Genomic DNA, 17,227 nt, shown 5'->3' on the forward strand with positions numbered 1-17,227 from the left:
GTGAGCTGAGATAAGGCGGGGCCTTACCTATCAGAGACTTGTAGATGACCTGAAGCCAGTGGGTTTGGCGACAAGTATGAAGCGAGGGCCAGCCAACGAGAACGTACAGGTCGCAGTGGTGGGTGGTATATGGGGCTTTGGTGACAAAACAGATGGCACTGTGATAGACTACATCCAATTTGTTGAGTAGAGTGTTGGCGGCTATTTTGTAAATTACATCGCCGAAGTCGAGGATCGGTAGGATGGTCAGTTTTACGAGGGTATATTTGGCAGCATGAGTGAAGGATGTTTGTTGCGAAAGTAGTAACGTTAACATGATGCCTTCTAATTGCAGTCGCTGTACTCATAATATACAGGAGAACGATCACCTTATGGCGAGGATAGCTGTGCTGCGAGCCCAGCTTCAGACGCAATTGTTAGGCAAGGGTAATTTAAGTTTCAGTGTAGGAAAGGATGAAACAGCATCTGTGCCACCAATTAGTACAGATAGTAGTATAAGTCCTCTCGCACAGTCCCCGCAGCGGGACAATTTTCTCATGGCTTCTGGAAGGAAATGCTGTAGGAATACTCAACCGGTGTTGCTCATTCAGCCGACAGAAACTTTCAACGGGTTCTCCCCATTAAGCAACGAGTCAGAGTCCGAGTCTTCTCTGGTCTCTCCTCCACCCATTACGAGGGCTGAGACGCCGAAGCCTCCCACCATTAGCTCTGACAAATTGAGCACCCTAGTCATTGGCGACTCCATTACCAGCAGTATTAGACTTAAAAATAATCATCCAGTGATCATACACTGTTTACCAGGGGGCAGGGCTACCAACGTTAAGGCTAATCTGAAGATGGTGCTGGCTAAGGCTAAAACTGGCGAGTTTAGAGAGTATAGGGATATTGTTATCCACTTCGGCACAAACGATGCTAGGATGAAACAGTTAGGGGTCACCAAGCGCAACATAGCTTCAGCGTGTAAATCATGTGTCGGCATCGAGTAATTGTCTCTGGCCCCCTCGTAGTTAGGAGAGTGATGAGCTCTACAGCAGTCTCACAACTCAATCACTGGTTGTGAAACTGTTTTCTGCCCTCCCAAAATATAGAATTTTTAGATAATTGGCTCTCTTTCTGGGACTTACCCACAAACAGGACCAAGCCTGGCCTGCTGAGAAGTGACAGACTCCATCCTTGCTGGAGGGGTGCTCTCATCTTATCTATGAACATAGACAGGGCTCTAACTCCTCTAGCTCCACAATGAGATAGGGTGTAGGCCAAGCAGCAGGCTGTTAGCCACCATGCCAGCTTAGTGGAGTCTGCCACTAGCATAGTCAGTGTTGTCAGCTCAGCTATACCCATTGAGACCGTGTCTGTGCCTCGATCTAGGTTGGGCAAAACTAAACATGGCGGTGTTCGCCTTAGCAATCTCACTGGAATAAAGAATCCTCCATTTCTATCATTATTGAAAGAGATTGTGATATCTCACATCTCAAAATAGGGCTACTTAAACAACTTGTTATTGATCTATCAGATCTATCAGTGGTAAAGGCATATTGAGTTCATCCTTATAGCCAACGTTACTTTATTTCCAAACAGAAATGGTGGCTTATTGATGGCTTTGAACTATTATTGTGTGAAAGACTGAGGATGACTTTCAACACAATCTATAAATGTCTCTCCTCTGCAAAAGCACCAAACCTTAGACTTAGAAGAGTTTCCCACAATTCTGACCAAAACGGCAGCAAACTGCCTGTTGCTCAGGCCCTGAAGCCAGGATGTGCATATAATTGGTACCATTGGAAAGAAGACACTTTGAAGTTTGTAGAAATGTTAAAATCATGTAGAAGAATATAACACAATAGATATGGTAGGAGAAATTCGAAAAGAAAAACCAACAGCAAATTGTTTTGTTTTTTGAGAGCCAATGCTCTTCCAATGGAACGTATAGGGAAATAATTCAATCGAGCTCCCAGTATGCAATTCCTATGGCTTCCACTGTGTGTCAGCAGTCTTTGTTCAAGGTTTCAGGCTTGTTTCTTCCAAAACGAGTAAGAAATATTGGTTTTACTGCAGGGACACAGACTTGGAAAATCGTGTATGCGCGCACCATGAAGAGGGCTCGCACCTGCTAATATCGTTTTCCTATTGAACATACTTCTTTCCTTATTAAATATTATAGTTTAATTACATTTTAGGGTATCTGGGGATTAAATAGAAACGTTTTTTGACTTGTTTAAACAAAGTTTAGGGGTAGATTTTTGGATTCCTATCTTGGCATGTTGAACGAGTGGATTATATAAATCGATGGCGCCAACTAAATTTACTTTTTGGGATATAAAGAAGGATTTTATCTAACAAAACAACACTACATGTTATAGCTGGGACCCTTTGGATGCCAAATCAGAGGAAGATTTTCAAAAAGTAAGTGAATATTTAACCTGTTATGGCTAGGGGGCAGTATTTTCACGGCTGGATAAAAAACGTACCCGATTTAATCTGATTATTAGTCCTGCCCAGAAACTAGAATATGCATATAATTATTAGCTTTGGATAGAAAACACTCCAAACTGTTTGAATGGTGTCTGTGAGTATAACAGAACTCATTTGGCAGGCCAAAACGTGAGAAGATTCTGTACAGGAAGTACCCTGTCTGACCATTTCTTGAACTTCTTTGCAATCTCTATCCATTACAAAGGATCTCTGCTCTAACGTGACACTTCCTACGTCTTCCATGGGCGCTCAGAGCCCGGGAAAAAGCTGAATGACGTAATTCAAAGCCCTGGCTGAAACACACGAGCGCTTTTGCTAAGTGGTCTATCATAGGACAAAGGGCTTAGGCTCGTGCACTGGCCGCCCCCGTCTTTGTGTTTTTCCCTCTATTTGCCGAAACACAGATTCCCGGTCGGAATATTATCGCTTTTTTACGAGAAAAATGGCATAAAAAATTATTTTAAACAGCGGTTGACATGCTTCGAAGTACGTTAATGAAATATTTAGAAATCTTTCGGATAGTGTCTAGAACGCACGAACAAAACGCCGCTATTTGGATATAACGATGGATTATTTTGGACCAAACCAACATTTGTTATTGAAGTAGAAGTCCTGGGAGAGCATTCTGACGAAGAACAGGAAAGCTAATCAAACTTTTATAATAGTAAATCTGATATTGGTGAGTGCTAAACTTGGTGGGTGTCTAAATAGCTAGCCCTGTGATGCCGGGCTATCTACTGAGAATATTGTAAAATGTGCTTTCACCGAAAAGCTATTTTAAAATCGGACATATCGAGTGCATAGAGGAGTTCTGTATCTATAATTCTTAAAATAATTGTTATGTTTTTTGTGAACGTTTATCGTGAGTAATTTAGTAAATTCACCGGAGGTTTGCGGGGGGTATGCTAGTTCTGAACGTCACATGCTAATGTAAAAAAGCTGGTTTTTGATATAAATATGAACTTGATTGAACAAAACATGCATGTATTGTATAACATAATGTCCTAGGGTTGTCATCTGATGAAGATCTTCAAAGGTTAGTGCTGCATTTAGCTGTGGTTTTGTTTTTTGTGACATTATATGCTAGCTTGAAAAATGGGTAGTCTGATTATTTCTGGCTGGGTACTCTGCTGACATAATCTAATGTTTTGCTTTCGCTGTAAAGCCTTTTTGAAATCGGACAGTGTGGTTAGATTAACGAGAGTCTTGTCTTTAAATAGCTGTAAAATAGTCATATGTTTGAGAAATTGAAGTAATAGGATTTTTAAGGTTTTGAAAATCGCGCCACAGGCTTCAAGTGGCTGTTACGTAGGTGGGACGAATTCGTCCCGCCTAGCCCATAGAGGTTAATATTACCTGATTAAGCTAATCATGTAAATGTAATTAACTAGAAAGTCGGGGCACCACGGAAGAACGTTTATAGAGCCGTTATCTTCCGAATAAACTCTTAAAATACTTAGTAATACTTTACATCGGTAGCAGTCAATATTAACCCTTATCTTATTTTCAGTCTCATAATGAAAGTTGTAAATTCTTGGCTATCTTCACGAACCCTGGCTAACAAGTTGAATCAGCAATACCAAATTGGGTTTAATAATTTTTTTACTAAATACCTAATCACACAGAATTACAAATACACAGAATACAAATGATGTCATACATGATGGCTGGTTACACAAAGGAAAGGGGGTTGGGCTTGAATGAAAGAGCGGGAAGATTTAGGAACAAAGAAACAGCAGCTATGCTATCGTAAATACATTATCTTATGCATTCTAAATTACCGCCCATTTGGAAAAGGAAAATGCAATAAATATTTACTCTGAACTGCGCTTCGGTAGATTGGTCGTAGATGCTGGCCGGGTTGGCCAACAGATCTTCCTGTCCTCGGAAGAATGTCTCTGGTGGTAAATTGGATACGTGGTGGTATCTTCGTCTGGTTGTTAGACTGGATCCGTCGTCCGTCCTTTCGTAGCCCACGTCTACAGCGGCCGCTGCTAACTCAACGGCTAGGAAGTATCACTTCTGTAGTGAATAAGCTCAAAGTTCATACCATTCGCCACCAAAGCGCACGCCGAGGTTGGCTTAGTTCTGTACTTGACGTGTGTCCTTCTAACGTAGAGGCTGCAGACCTCACGTACTGGAACATCTGGTTATCTTTTCGTCAAAGGCTTATATAGTGGAGAGGGGGAAGGATGTGTTTCATCGTTTATAACCCCTGTCTCTTCACAGGGGTGGGCCACTGATCAAGCAGGGCACTTCCTTATGAAAACCCAATTCTCTCATTTGGAAGCTAAAATTACATTTAATCTCCTAACAAACAATTTCAATATCAAACATTTCAATTGCATAACAATTCCATGTTACTCTGATAACTAGAGGGTGTATACTTTCTCAGGTACAGTTTATGTCGTCCTGTCATCAGTCATAATGTCTCAGATGACAACCGAACTGACATCCATACTCATTACGTTCCCAAGCATATTTCCAACTGGTTTTATTACCAAAATATGGTTCCTTTTCCCCATTTGTTTGATGTTCTCAGACTCTCTATATTTAACACAGGCTATTCAAGTCCTTCAGTAGGGTCAGAAAGAGAGGGGAAGGGAGAAAGGTATTTATGGGGGGGTCATAAACCTTACCCACAGGCCGACGTCATGACACCGGCTACCCGGATAAAGCACTAAATACCACTTTATATAATGTTTTCATAACCTACATTACTCATCTCATATGTATATAGTGTACTCTATACCATCTACTGCATCTTGCCATCCTGATGTAATGTATCACTAGCCACCTTAAACAATGCTGCTTTATATGTTTTCATACCCTACAATACTCATCTCATATGTATATACTGTACTCCATACCATCTATTACATCTTGCCTATGCCGTTCAGCCATCACTCATTTATATATTTTTATGTACATATTCGTATTCATTCCTTTACACTTGTGTGTACAAGGTAGTTGTTGTGGAATTGGTCGATTACTTGTTAGATATTACTGCATGGTCGGAACTAGAAGCACAAGCATTTCGCTACACTTGCATTAACACCTGCTAACCATGTGTATGTGACAAATACATTTGATTTGATTAAAATAAACTTCAGTTAGTGCTAAATACGGCTGCTAGAATCTTGACTAGAACCAACAAATTTGATCATATTACTCCAATGCTAGCCTCTCTACACTGGCTTCCTATTAAGGCTAGGGCTGATTTCAAGGTTTTACTGCTAACGTACAAAGCATTACATGGGCTTGCTCCTACCTATCTTTCCGATTTGATTCTGCCGTACACACCTACACGTACGCTATGTTCACAAGACGCAGGCCTCCTTACTGTCCATAGAATTTCTAAGCAAACAGCTGGAGCAGGGCTTTATCCTATAGAGCTCCATTTTTATCCATGTGAGAGACGCAGACTCGGTCTCGACCTTTAAGTCTTTATTGAAGACTCATCTCTTCAGTAGGTCCTATGATTGAGTGTAGTCTGGCCCAGGGATGTGAAGGTGAACGGAAAGGCACTCAACGGAAAGGCGACGAACCGCCTTGCTGTCTCTGCCTGGCAGGTTCCCCTCTCTCCACTGGGATTCTTTGCCTCTAACCCTATTACTGGAGCTGAGTCACTGGCTTACTGGTGCTCTTCTATGCGTCACTTGAGTGGGTTGAGTCACTGATGTGATCTTCCTGTCCGGGTTGGCGCCCCCTTCAGGTTCGTGCCATGGGGGAGATCTTTGTGGGCTATACTCGGCCTTGTCTCAGGTTAGTAGGTTGGTGGTTGAAGATATCCCTATAGTGGTGTGGGGGCTGTGCTTTGGCAAAGTGGGTGGGGTTATATCCTGCCTGTTTGGCCCTGTCCGGGGGTATCGTTGGACAGGGCCACAGTGTCTCCCGACACCTCCTGTCGCAGCCTCCAGTATTTATGCTGCAATAGTTTGTGTCGGGGGGCTAGGGTCAGTCTGTTATATCTGGAGTATTTCTCCTGTCTTATCCAGTGTCCTGAGTGAATTTAAGTATACTCCCTCTAATTCTCGCTCTCTTATTTTCTTTCCTCTCTTTCTCTTTCTCTCTCTCTCTTCTCTCGGAGGACCTGAGCCCTAGGACCAAGCCTCAGGACTACCTGGCCTGATGACACCTTGCTGTCCCCAGTCCACCTGGTCATGCTGCTGCTCCAGTTTCAAATGTTCTGCCTGCAGCTATGAAACCCTGACCTGTTCACTGGATGTGCTACCTTGTCCTGGACCTGCTGTTTTGGACGCTCTCTCTGCTGTCTGTAACTCTGAATGATCGGCTATGAAAAGCCAACTGACATTTACTCCTGAGGTGCACCCTCTACAACCACTGTGATTATTATTATCTGACCCTGCTGGTCATCTATGAACGTTTAAACAGCTTGGCTATGTTCTGTTATAATCTCCACCCGGCACAGCCAGAAGAGGACTGTCCACACCTCAGAGCCTGGTTCCTCTCTAGGTTTCTTCCTAAGATCCGGCCTCTCTAGGGAGTTTTTCCTAGCCACCATGCTTCTACATCTGCATTGCTTGCTGTTTGGGGTTTTAGGCTGGGTTTCTGTACAGCACTTTGTGACATCGGCTGATGCAAAAAGGACTTTACAAATAAATTTGATTGATTGATTGAGTCGGGATGGAAGTTCATGGAGTGCATAATTTAATAAACAAAGCAAGAAACACAAACAATGCACAGACAGGATACAGAAGCAGAAACAATGATGCCTGGGGAAGGAACCAAAGGGAGTGACATATCTATAGGGCAGGTAATCAAGGAGGTGATTTAGTCCAGGTGAGATTGATGATGCGCGGTTGCCTTTGTCGAGGCACGGGAACCTGTTCACCAGCTGAGGCATGGGAACCTATCGAGCCAGCAGAGGCATGGGAGCCTATCAAACCCGCTGAGGCACGACAGCCTGTCAAGCCAGCTGAGGCAGGGGAACCCGACAAACCGGCTGAGGCCTCCCAGGTAGCTTCGGTTCGGACACCTGGACCCAAAATCACCTCCAACACAAAAAAATGGAGGCGTCATTCTGTAACATGTGCACATGGAGTCGGTAAGCAAGTTCAGGGAGTGCATAATTTAATAAACAAATGAACAAAACAAGTAACACGAACAACGCACAGACAAGAAACAGAAACAATGACCCCTGGGTAAGGAACCAAAGGGAGTGACATATATAGGGCAGGTAGGTGATGGAGGTCAGGTGAGTCTGATGACGCACAGGTGTGCGTAACGATGGTGACAGGTGTACTGAAAACTAGACTTCACTTCACACCCTGCAATGAATAGGCGTTCCCAATCATGAGCCCTGGCCTGCTCTTGCTGATGTAAATCCTTTTCTGCCATTGACTAACCAATGACTGTGCTGTGTAGCCTGCAGTGCCACTTCAGGAGATGAGTCAAAGGCTTCTTCAGAAAATAATTTTCAATTTGTCAGAAAAATGCTACATCTGTGCATGCGGATTACTGATGTCCTGTTCAGTTTGAGAGGGAGAGCGGGAAGAGGAGAAGAAGAACCAGAGGAAACTTTGATAGCTTGCTACTGCTATAATTTATTTTAATTAATTTTTTAAATGTCATTGCCCATGATGAAGCTATTTATCATAGTTATTAACCTCACAGTATGCCAGATTTGAGTAATTTACATAATTTACAATACATTGAAGTGGCAGCCTATAGGCACAACCAATCGGAGAGGAACAGTGTAAGGTTCATGAAAGTAGGCTAATCTGAGGCCTAATTCATTTAATATAAACAGTCTTTGAAATGTATTCAACTTTTCTAAAAACAGGAGGGCTTTGTGTTGAAACCTATTTATTCCTATTTAAGAAATAAGAGGTAGGCCAACCTGTTTGACAGACGCAATTATCGGCTATTATCCATAGATTTTGTCAGACAATTCCTTTAGTCATCATTCACTCCTTAAAAAACGAATTGCATTTTCTTGGTCAACTCATATCAACATCTCTACGTATTACTACTGGTGGGGTAGGCTAAATAAATACAACAGAATAGGCCTAATTAAAATAATAGTGATAAAGGAATAGAAACATGCTGGGTAGTGCATGCCCAGAGCTAATTTATGAGTGGTACCTCAAGTCCGACAATTAATCCACAGATTAAACGGTAAACCGGATTTGTTTCTCGTCATCTCTCCTCCTTCCTTCAGGCTTCTTTTTCATCTTTACTTTATATGGTGGTTGGCAACCAACTTTACGAAGCATTACCATAAAGATGAACTAAGTGTGGACCTCTGAGTTCATCTTTCAATCACCCACGTGAGTATGTGCTCCTAAAAACAAATGAGGAGATGGGAGCGGTGGTGGGTATATGGACGCATGTCGGTGGACGCACGGATCTCGACCTTCGACTCTCCCGAGTCCGTACAGGAGTTGCAGCGATGGGACAATACTGTAACTATCAATTGGATACCACAGAATTGAGGAGAAAACGGGTTAAAAAATATATATCCTTTTGGTTGACTTGTTTTTAATCTTTTCATCTGCAGTCGAAACTGGGCCTGGTCCTTATGATAGCCCCATGTCGGGTGCCATAAAAGCCTCAATGGGAGCAGCTTTAACTTGGTGCGGACAGGGGGGATAGTAGCAGAGATGGGATTACGTGAGTGCCAGGCTGTCTCAGGGCAGGAAGCTGCGTGGAGGCAGGAGGTCTTCTGGGGGTTGAGATGAGGAGACCTACGCTGGCAGCCAGGGCGCTTAGTCTTTAATATGACGGTGATAAAAAAATACTCAATCACAGGTCACACAGACGAGAGGAGTGGACTGTCAGGGTGATGTTCAGTGTCAGGGGGGAAAGAAACGCTATAGACGTATGTATCTACTTGACTGAATAGATTTAGCATTACACTTGTGTTGTGTTCACTGGCTCGGTCTGTGTGAAAATTGTAAAATACATTTTGATATGATGACGTAGTCTTCATTGTGACCCTCCTCAGACAAAATACAAGGTTCTGACAGTGTCATAAATAACTTGTTCCAGTGCATAGAGGTGATGCATGCCCCAGTTTATTCTGCTGGACAGTCAGTGTTAGACAGATATTATGTAGTTGTGTGGACCTGTTTCTCTTGTCAATAATGCTGCTGGATGTTTGGGCTGGATGTGGGCGGGCTCACTGAAAGGAGAGGTTGACTTCCAGCAATGATTACAAGTTGTACCTCAGAATATGTCTATGCCCCAATATGGAACCCCATTCCATATATATGTCCCTGGTCAAAAGTAGTGCACTATATAGGGAATATGGTGCCATTTCCTTGGTCAAAAGTAGTGCTCTATATAGGGAATATGGTGCCATTTCCCTGGTCAAAAGAACTGCACTATATAGGGAATATGGTGCCATTTCCATTGTCAAAAGTAGTGCACTATATAGGGAATAGGGTGACATTTGGGACAGCCAAGGAAAGGGCCTTAGAAGAAAACTATTTCTAAGGTGAATCTGGTGAACTCTTAAACAGACGGATGTGACACGGATATGACATATGTGAACTGTACTGCAGAGTAGTGTAACTGACTGTCCTCAGTCCTGTAAGGCTTGGGGTCACAGAGGACACGGAGATCATGAACTAGGAAGCTGCCATTAAAGTCAGAAGTAATCAAAGGACTGGAGGAGTGTGTGTGTGTGTGTGTGTGTGTGTGTGTGTGTGTGTGTGTGTGTGTGTGTGTGTGTGTGTGTGTGTGTGTGTGTGTGTGTGTGTTGGAGAATAAGCCATCAAACATGCTATGCCTGAGATTTATTGACATTCTGTGGTAAGATGTTGAAGTTGATTTTTTTTATTGAACATCAGTAAATCAATCTGACAAGTAGGGGGTAATGCTAGCCAGCTGGCTCTACTGTAAGCAGGGCAGATATACTGTATAGAAGGCAGTAGGGGGTAATGCTAGCCAGCTGGCTCTACTGTAAGCAGGGAAGATATACTGTATAGAAGGCAGTAGGGGGTAATGCTAGCCAGCTGGCTCTACTGTAAGCAGGGAAGATATACTGTATAGAAGGCAGTAGGGGGTAATGCTAGCCAGCTGACTCTACTGTAAGCAGGGCAGATTACCATGTAAAAGGCAGTAGGGGGTAATGCTAGCCAGCTGACTCTACTGTAAGCAGGGCAGATATACTGTATAGAAGGCAGTAGGGGGTAATGCTAGCCAGCTGACTCTACTGTAAGCAGGGAAGATATACTGTATAGAAGGCAGTAGGGGGTAATGCTAGCCAGCTGACTCTACTGTAAGCAGGGCAGATATACTGTCTAGAAGGCAGTAGGGGGTAATGCTAGCCAGCTGGCTCTACTGTAAGCAGGGCAGATATACTGTATAGAAGGCAGTAGGGGGTAATGCTAGCCAGCTGACTCTACTGTAAGCAGGGCAGATATACTGTGTAGAAGGCAGTAGGGGGTAATGCTAGCCAGCTGGCTCTACTGTAAGCAGGGCAGATATACTGTCTAGAAGGCAGTAGGGGGTAATGCTAGCCAGCTGACTCTACTGTAAGCAGGGAAGATATACTGTATAGAAGGCAGTAGGGGGTAATGCTAGCCAGCTGACTCTACTGTAAGCAGGGCAGATATACTGTATAGAAGGCAGTAGGGGGTAATGCTAGCCAGCTGGCTCTACTGTAAGCAGGGCAGATATACTGTATAGAAGGCAGTAGGGGGTAATGCTAGCCAGCTGACTCTACTGTAAGCAGGGCAGATATACTGTGTAGAAGGCAGTAGGGGGTAATGCTAGCCAGCTGGCTCTACTGTAAGCAGGGCAGATATACTGTCTAGAAGGCAGTAGGGGGTAATGCTAGCCAGCTGACTCTACTGTAAGCAGGGCAGATATACTGTGTAGAAGGCAGTAGGGGGTAATGCTAGCCAGCTGGCTCTACTGTAAGCAGGGCAGATATACTGTCTAGAAGGCAGTAGGGGGTAATGCTAGCCAGCTGGCTCTACTGTAAGCAGGGCAGATATACTGTATAGAAGGCAGTAGGGGGTAATGCTAGCCAGCTGACTCTACTGTAAGCAGGGCAGATATACTGTCTAGAAGGCAGTAGGGGGTAATGCTAGCCAGCTGACTCTACTGTAAGCAGGGCAGATATACTGTATAGAAGGCAGTAGGTGGTAATGCTAGCCAGCTGGCTCTACTGTAAACAGGGCAGATATACTGTATAGAAGGCAGTAGGGGGTAATGCTAGCCAGCTGGCTCTACTGTAAACAGGGCAGATATACTGTATAGAAGGCAGTAGGTGGTAATGCTAGCCAGCTGACTCTGCTGTAAGCAGGGCAGATATACTGTGCAGAAGGCAGACAGGTGCTACTTTCCACTGCTTCTCAAGAGGGAGTCAAGCAGTATAGTGGAAAAGGTGTTATTTTTTTATTTTTTTTATTGTGACGGTCATGAGATGTGTCTGAACAAAATAGCATCCAAGCATGAACATTTCCAACTCGCATGCCGAGGCAGTGGGTGGCTTCATATATTTTTCTATAAAAGACGACCACCAACCATCCTGTTTGACGTGTCCCTCAGAATAAACATTTAACAAATGTATTTGAAATTTGACAAAGTAGCAGTTTTCAAATTCTTACGTCTTTGCTGTGGTAGCAAATTATGACATGGTTGGAAAATCTGGTAGGTTACCCAGATTTTAGTGTCCCTTCATTTCCAATGCCCGTTATACAGTAGCTACAGGCTCTCCATATAGACAATAAATACGGTAATGGATTGAATAATAGAAGAGCCTACAGTAGGTCTGACGGATTGAGACAACGAGTTTCAATGACGGTGTCTTCTACCATTCTCCGTACACAATGCACTTAGTCTACAGTAGCCAGGCTGAGTAACAGCATCGCTGAAGCTCAAATGAACATATTCTGTATCATACACATTCATCACAATACACAGAGATAACCCTCATATGCATCATATTACCAACAAAAAAATGCAACCTTCGTCATATTTTAAAAGGAAGAAAATCAATAAATATTTTGAATGATACTGCAAGGTATCTCATGTTCTCCAGTTGTATAGGTGTGATCATACAAAGTGCACTTAACAGAACATGGTGTTAGGTTAGGAGGAGCCTTTACCTATGAATAAAACGTGTGTGTGCGTGTGCGTGTGTCCGCGTGTGTGTGTTAACCATGCTTGTTAGTCATTGTTCTGCATTCCCACTTTCTCTTCCTTTCTTCCTCTTGTTCTGCTTGTTATCTGTTCAGTGTGTCTGTCTCATTCTCAGCATCTCCCTCTGTCTCCCTCCATCTCTCTCCTTACCCTCCAACTCCAAGGTCTTAATGATGTTAGGTCCTGGCAGGATGGTGTCACAGAGTGGGAAACTCCACAGGAGACATTCCTACAGCACCTAGCCACTGTGACACCAGGCCTAGTGCCTACAGGGTTCTCCTGTCTGTCTGTCTGTCTGTCTGTCTGTCTGTCTGTCTGTCTGTCTGTCTGTCTGTCTGTCTGTCTGTCTGTCTGTCTGTCTGTCTGTCTGTCTGAACATATGATTTCCCCCAGACTTAAGGAGATGTTATGCTGAATCTTAAAGAGTTAAATGATGATCCTTAATGTCCCCTCATCATGATGATGTAACAATACAGTATGATATGAATATTAAAACAAAATATTTGAGAAAAGTTTACCGTTGATTGATGACACAGAAATTGTTCTAGAAGAGATGTTTGAAGATCCAAGTTCCCTCTGGGTCTCCTTAACAATTTGAGGTCCAACCTAGCAGTATGCCCTGCAGCCTTTCCTAACATAATACTGTTGACGTGTGCTGTAGATCATTACATTTCAACGTCAATTTAGGCATTTGTGTGATCCAACCTTCCTTTTATACATGTATAAAAGCTCTCTTCTCATGTGGTGTCAGATGGTGAGTGAGAAGGAGATGATTGAGGAGAAGAGAGAGAAGAAGTGGATTGAGGAGAGAGAAGGATAGTATTGAAGAGAGAGAGGGATGCAGAGGAGAGGGAAGCAGAGGAGAGGGAAGCAGAGGAGAGGGAAGCAGAGGAGAGGGATGCAGAGGGGAGAGAAGGATAGTATTGAAGAGAGAGAGGGAAGCAGAGGAGAGGGATGCAGAGGGGAGAGAAGGATAGTATTGAAGAGAGAGAGGAAAGCAGAGGAAAGGGATGCAGAGGAGAGGGAAGCAGAGAGAGAGGGAAGCAGAGAGAGAGGGAAGCAGAGAGAGAGGGAAGCAGAGGAGAGGGATGCAGAGGGGAGAAAAGGATAGTATTGAAGAGAGAGAGGGATGCAGAGGAGAGGGATGCAGAGGAGAGGGAAGCAGAGAGAGAGAGGGAAGCAGAGAGAGAGGGTAGCAGAGAGAGAGGGAAGCAGAGAGAGAGGGAAGCAGAGAGAGAGGGAAGCAGAGAGAGAGGGAAGCAGAGGAGAGGGAAGCAGAGGAGAGAGAATGAGTCAGTAGGGAGGCAGCTGTACTAATTATAGAGACCCCTCACGGCTACCAGGGCTTTGTTCTCTCACCTCCTTAGACTGATGGTTAATTGATTATAGCACTTAACCCTTGTGTTGTGTTAAGGGTAAAAAAAATGACCCGCCACCATGTTTAACAGCAGAGAAAACCCCCTAAGTGATATTTTAGCAACTTGAAATTGGATTACTTTTCCTTGAGTGACCCCAACATTAGAAAATTAAAATTAAAATTAAAATTAGTCTTTGTTCATATTTCCATGAAAGCTGTACACCACCAGGGTACAAAGATGGTCTTAGGGTCATTTTTAATCCGGCTGTTATTTACAAAGACACACACACACACACAGACACACACAGACACACACACACACACACAGACACAGACACACACACACACACACAATGAGAAATTGAGATTGTGTGCTGCTGATTGAGCTCAGACAAAACGAAAACTTTATTGTGCATGTGCAGCATCTCCCCTCCATGACCACACACACACACACACACACACACACACACACACACACACACACACGACTCAAGTTCAGACAAAATAAAAACAATTTCAGACAAAATAAACATTTCTTGAAAGTGTTGTTTACTAATGGGGAATGCAGTCAGAGGCTATAAAGGCGTTGCAGATGACAGTCCCCCCAATTCTCTCTTTGCTGAAGACATGAGTGCACGTTTCAGTGCCCAACAGGTCGTAGATCAGATTTTTTCAGATGTCCAGGAGGAACAAGACAACAATGATTTAGAAAAGGAGGAGGTATCTGAAGAAGAAGAAGGGGAAGAATACAACCCAGAGCACGATGCATCGTCTTCAGATGAAGACGATATCCCCCCAAGCTGAAAGAGAGACATTTTTGTCAAAGAACAGCAAAATAAAATGGTCCTTGTGACAACCAGGGCTGGATGGCAGCACAAAATGTCATAAGGATGACCCCAGAGCCCACAAGACAAGCAGTTGCCCAGGACATCGCCTCAACATTCTACATGTTCATCACACCAGCCATCAAAAAAATCATCCTGGAGATGACAAATTTGGAGGGTTTCCATAAATATGGAAACTGGAAAAGGATGGATGAGATTGACCTGCGTGCCTACATAGGGCTGCTAATCTTAGAGGGTGTGTTTAGGTCCCGAGGCGAGGCTACATGTAGTCTCTGGTATGCTGAGAGTGGAAGGGTGATTTTCCGTGCCACGATGCCACTGAAAGTCTTTCACACTTTCTCAAGAATGCGAAGATTTGATAACCGTGAGTCAAGACCTGCAAGACATGTGAGAGACAAACTGGCGGCTATAAGAGAGGTCTGGGAGAAGTGGGTGGAGTGTCTGCCATACCTCTACAACCCTTGGCCTGAAGTAAGGGTGGATGAGCAACTGGTTCCATTCAGAGGTACACTTATTTTCATACCTGTAATATAAGTGATTTTCACTGTTAATTTGATTATGTATTGCTGTAATATCATTGATTTATGTGACTGTTTTCTGTGACACTGATACTAATTACTGATAGTAATCTCTTTTGACATAAGGTCGCTGTCCTTTCCGGTAGTATATGCCCAGCCAGCCAGCAAAGTATGGCATCAAGATATGGGTGGCCTGTGACGCACAATCCCCGCTACGCTTGGAAGATGCAAGTCTACACAGGGAAGCCGACCAGTGGAGGCCCAGAGAAGAACCAGAGGATGCTAGTTGTGCTTGATGTGACAGATGGGCTGAATTTGCCGCTCTTGAAATGCACCTGCTGTTGATGGAGTGCACCACGGGTGGCACGTTAGCGTCCCACCTAGCCCATAGAGGTTAATCTGACTTGCCTAGTTAACCTCTATGGGCTAGGTGGGACGCAGGCGTCCCCCCCGTGGTGCACTCCATCAACAGCAGGTGCATTTCAAGAGTGGCAAATTTGAATCCAAATAAATATCAAAATTCAAATTTTTCAAACATACAACTATTTTACACCCTTTGAAAGATAAACATCTCCTTAATCTAACCACGTTTTACGATTTCAAAAAGGTTTTACGGCGAAAGCATAAATTTACAGTATGTTAGGACAGTACATTTACAAGAGTTGTGTGTAATGTTTTGTCAATTCAAAGACAGGGTCACCAAAACCATAAAACCAGCTAAAATGATGCACTAACCTTTTACAATCTCCATCAGATGACACTCCTAGGACATTATGTTAGACAATGCATGCATTTTTAGTTCTATCAAGTTCATATTTATATCCAAAAACAGCGTTTTACTATGGCATTGATGTTGAGGAAATCGTTTCCCTCCAATAACCGGCAGTCAAGTCAGCATCACAAATTAAATAATTAAAATTAGAAAACATTGGTAAAATATTATATTGTCATTTAACGAATTATAGATTTACATCTCTTGAACGCAATCAACTTGCCAGATTTAAAAATAACCTTACTGGGAAATCACACTTTGCAATAATCTGAGCACTGCGCCCAGAAAAATACGCGTTGCGATACAGACTAGACGTCATGTTGGGGAGATCTAAAATCGAAAATACTATGTAAATAATCCATTACCTTTGATTCTCTTCATCAGATGTCACTTCCAGGTATCACAGGTCCATAACGAATGTAGTTTTGTTCAAAAAAGCTCATCATTTATGTCCAAAAATCTCCGTCTTGTTAGCACATGATCTAAGCCCGCCGGACTTCACTTCATGAACGAGGGGAAAAAATATATTTACGTTCGTTCAAACATGTCAAACGTTGTATAGCATAAATCATTAGGGCCTTTTTTAACCAGAACATGAAAAATATTCAAGGTGGACGAATGCATACTCTTTTATAACGTATTGGAACGAGGGTACCCAACATGAACTCGCGTGCCAGGTGTCTAATGGGACATCATCGTTCCATGGCTCTTGTTTGGTCAGATCTCCCTCCAGAAGACTCAAAACACTTTGTAAAGGCTGGTGACATCTAGTGGAAGCAATAGGAAGTGCCAAAATATTCCTCAGCCCCTGTGTTTTTCAATGGCATAGGTTTAAAGGTAATACAACACATCAGGTATCCACTTCCTGTCAGAAAATGTCTCAGGGTTTTGCCTGCCAAATGAGTTCTGTTATACTCACAGACACCATTCAAACAGTTTTAGAAACTTTAGAGTGTTTTCTATCCATATATAATAAGTATATGCATATTCTAGTTACTGGGTAGGATTAGTAACCAGATTAAATCGGGTACATTTTTTTTATCCAGCCGTGCAAATACTGCCCCCTAGCCCTAACAGGTTAAATAAAGGTGTAAAAGAAATTCAAAAAAATCGGCAAATCGGTGGCCAAGAATACCGATTACCG

The sequence above is a fragment of the Salmo salar genome, chromosome ssa29 (assembly GCF_905237065.1).
Source record: "Salmo salar chromosome ssa29, Ssal_v3.1, whole genome shotgun sequence".
Lineage (NCBI taxonomy): Eukaryota > Metazoa > Chordata > Actinopteri > Salmoniformes > Salmonidae > Salmo > Salmo salar.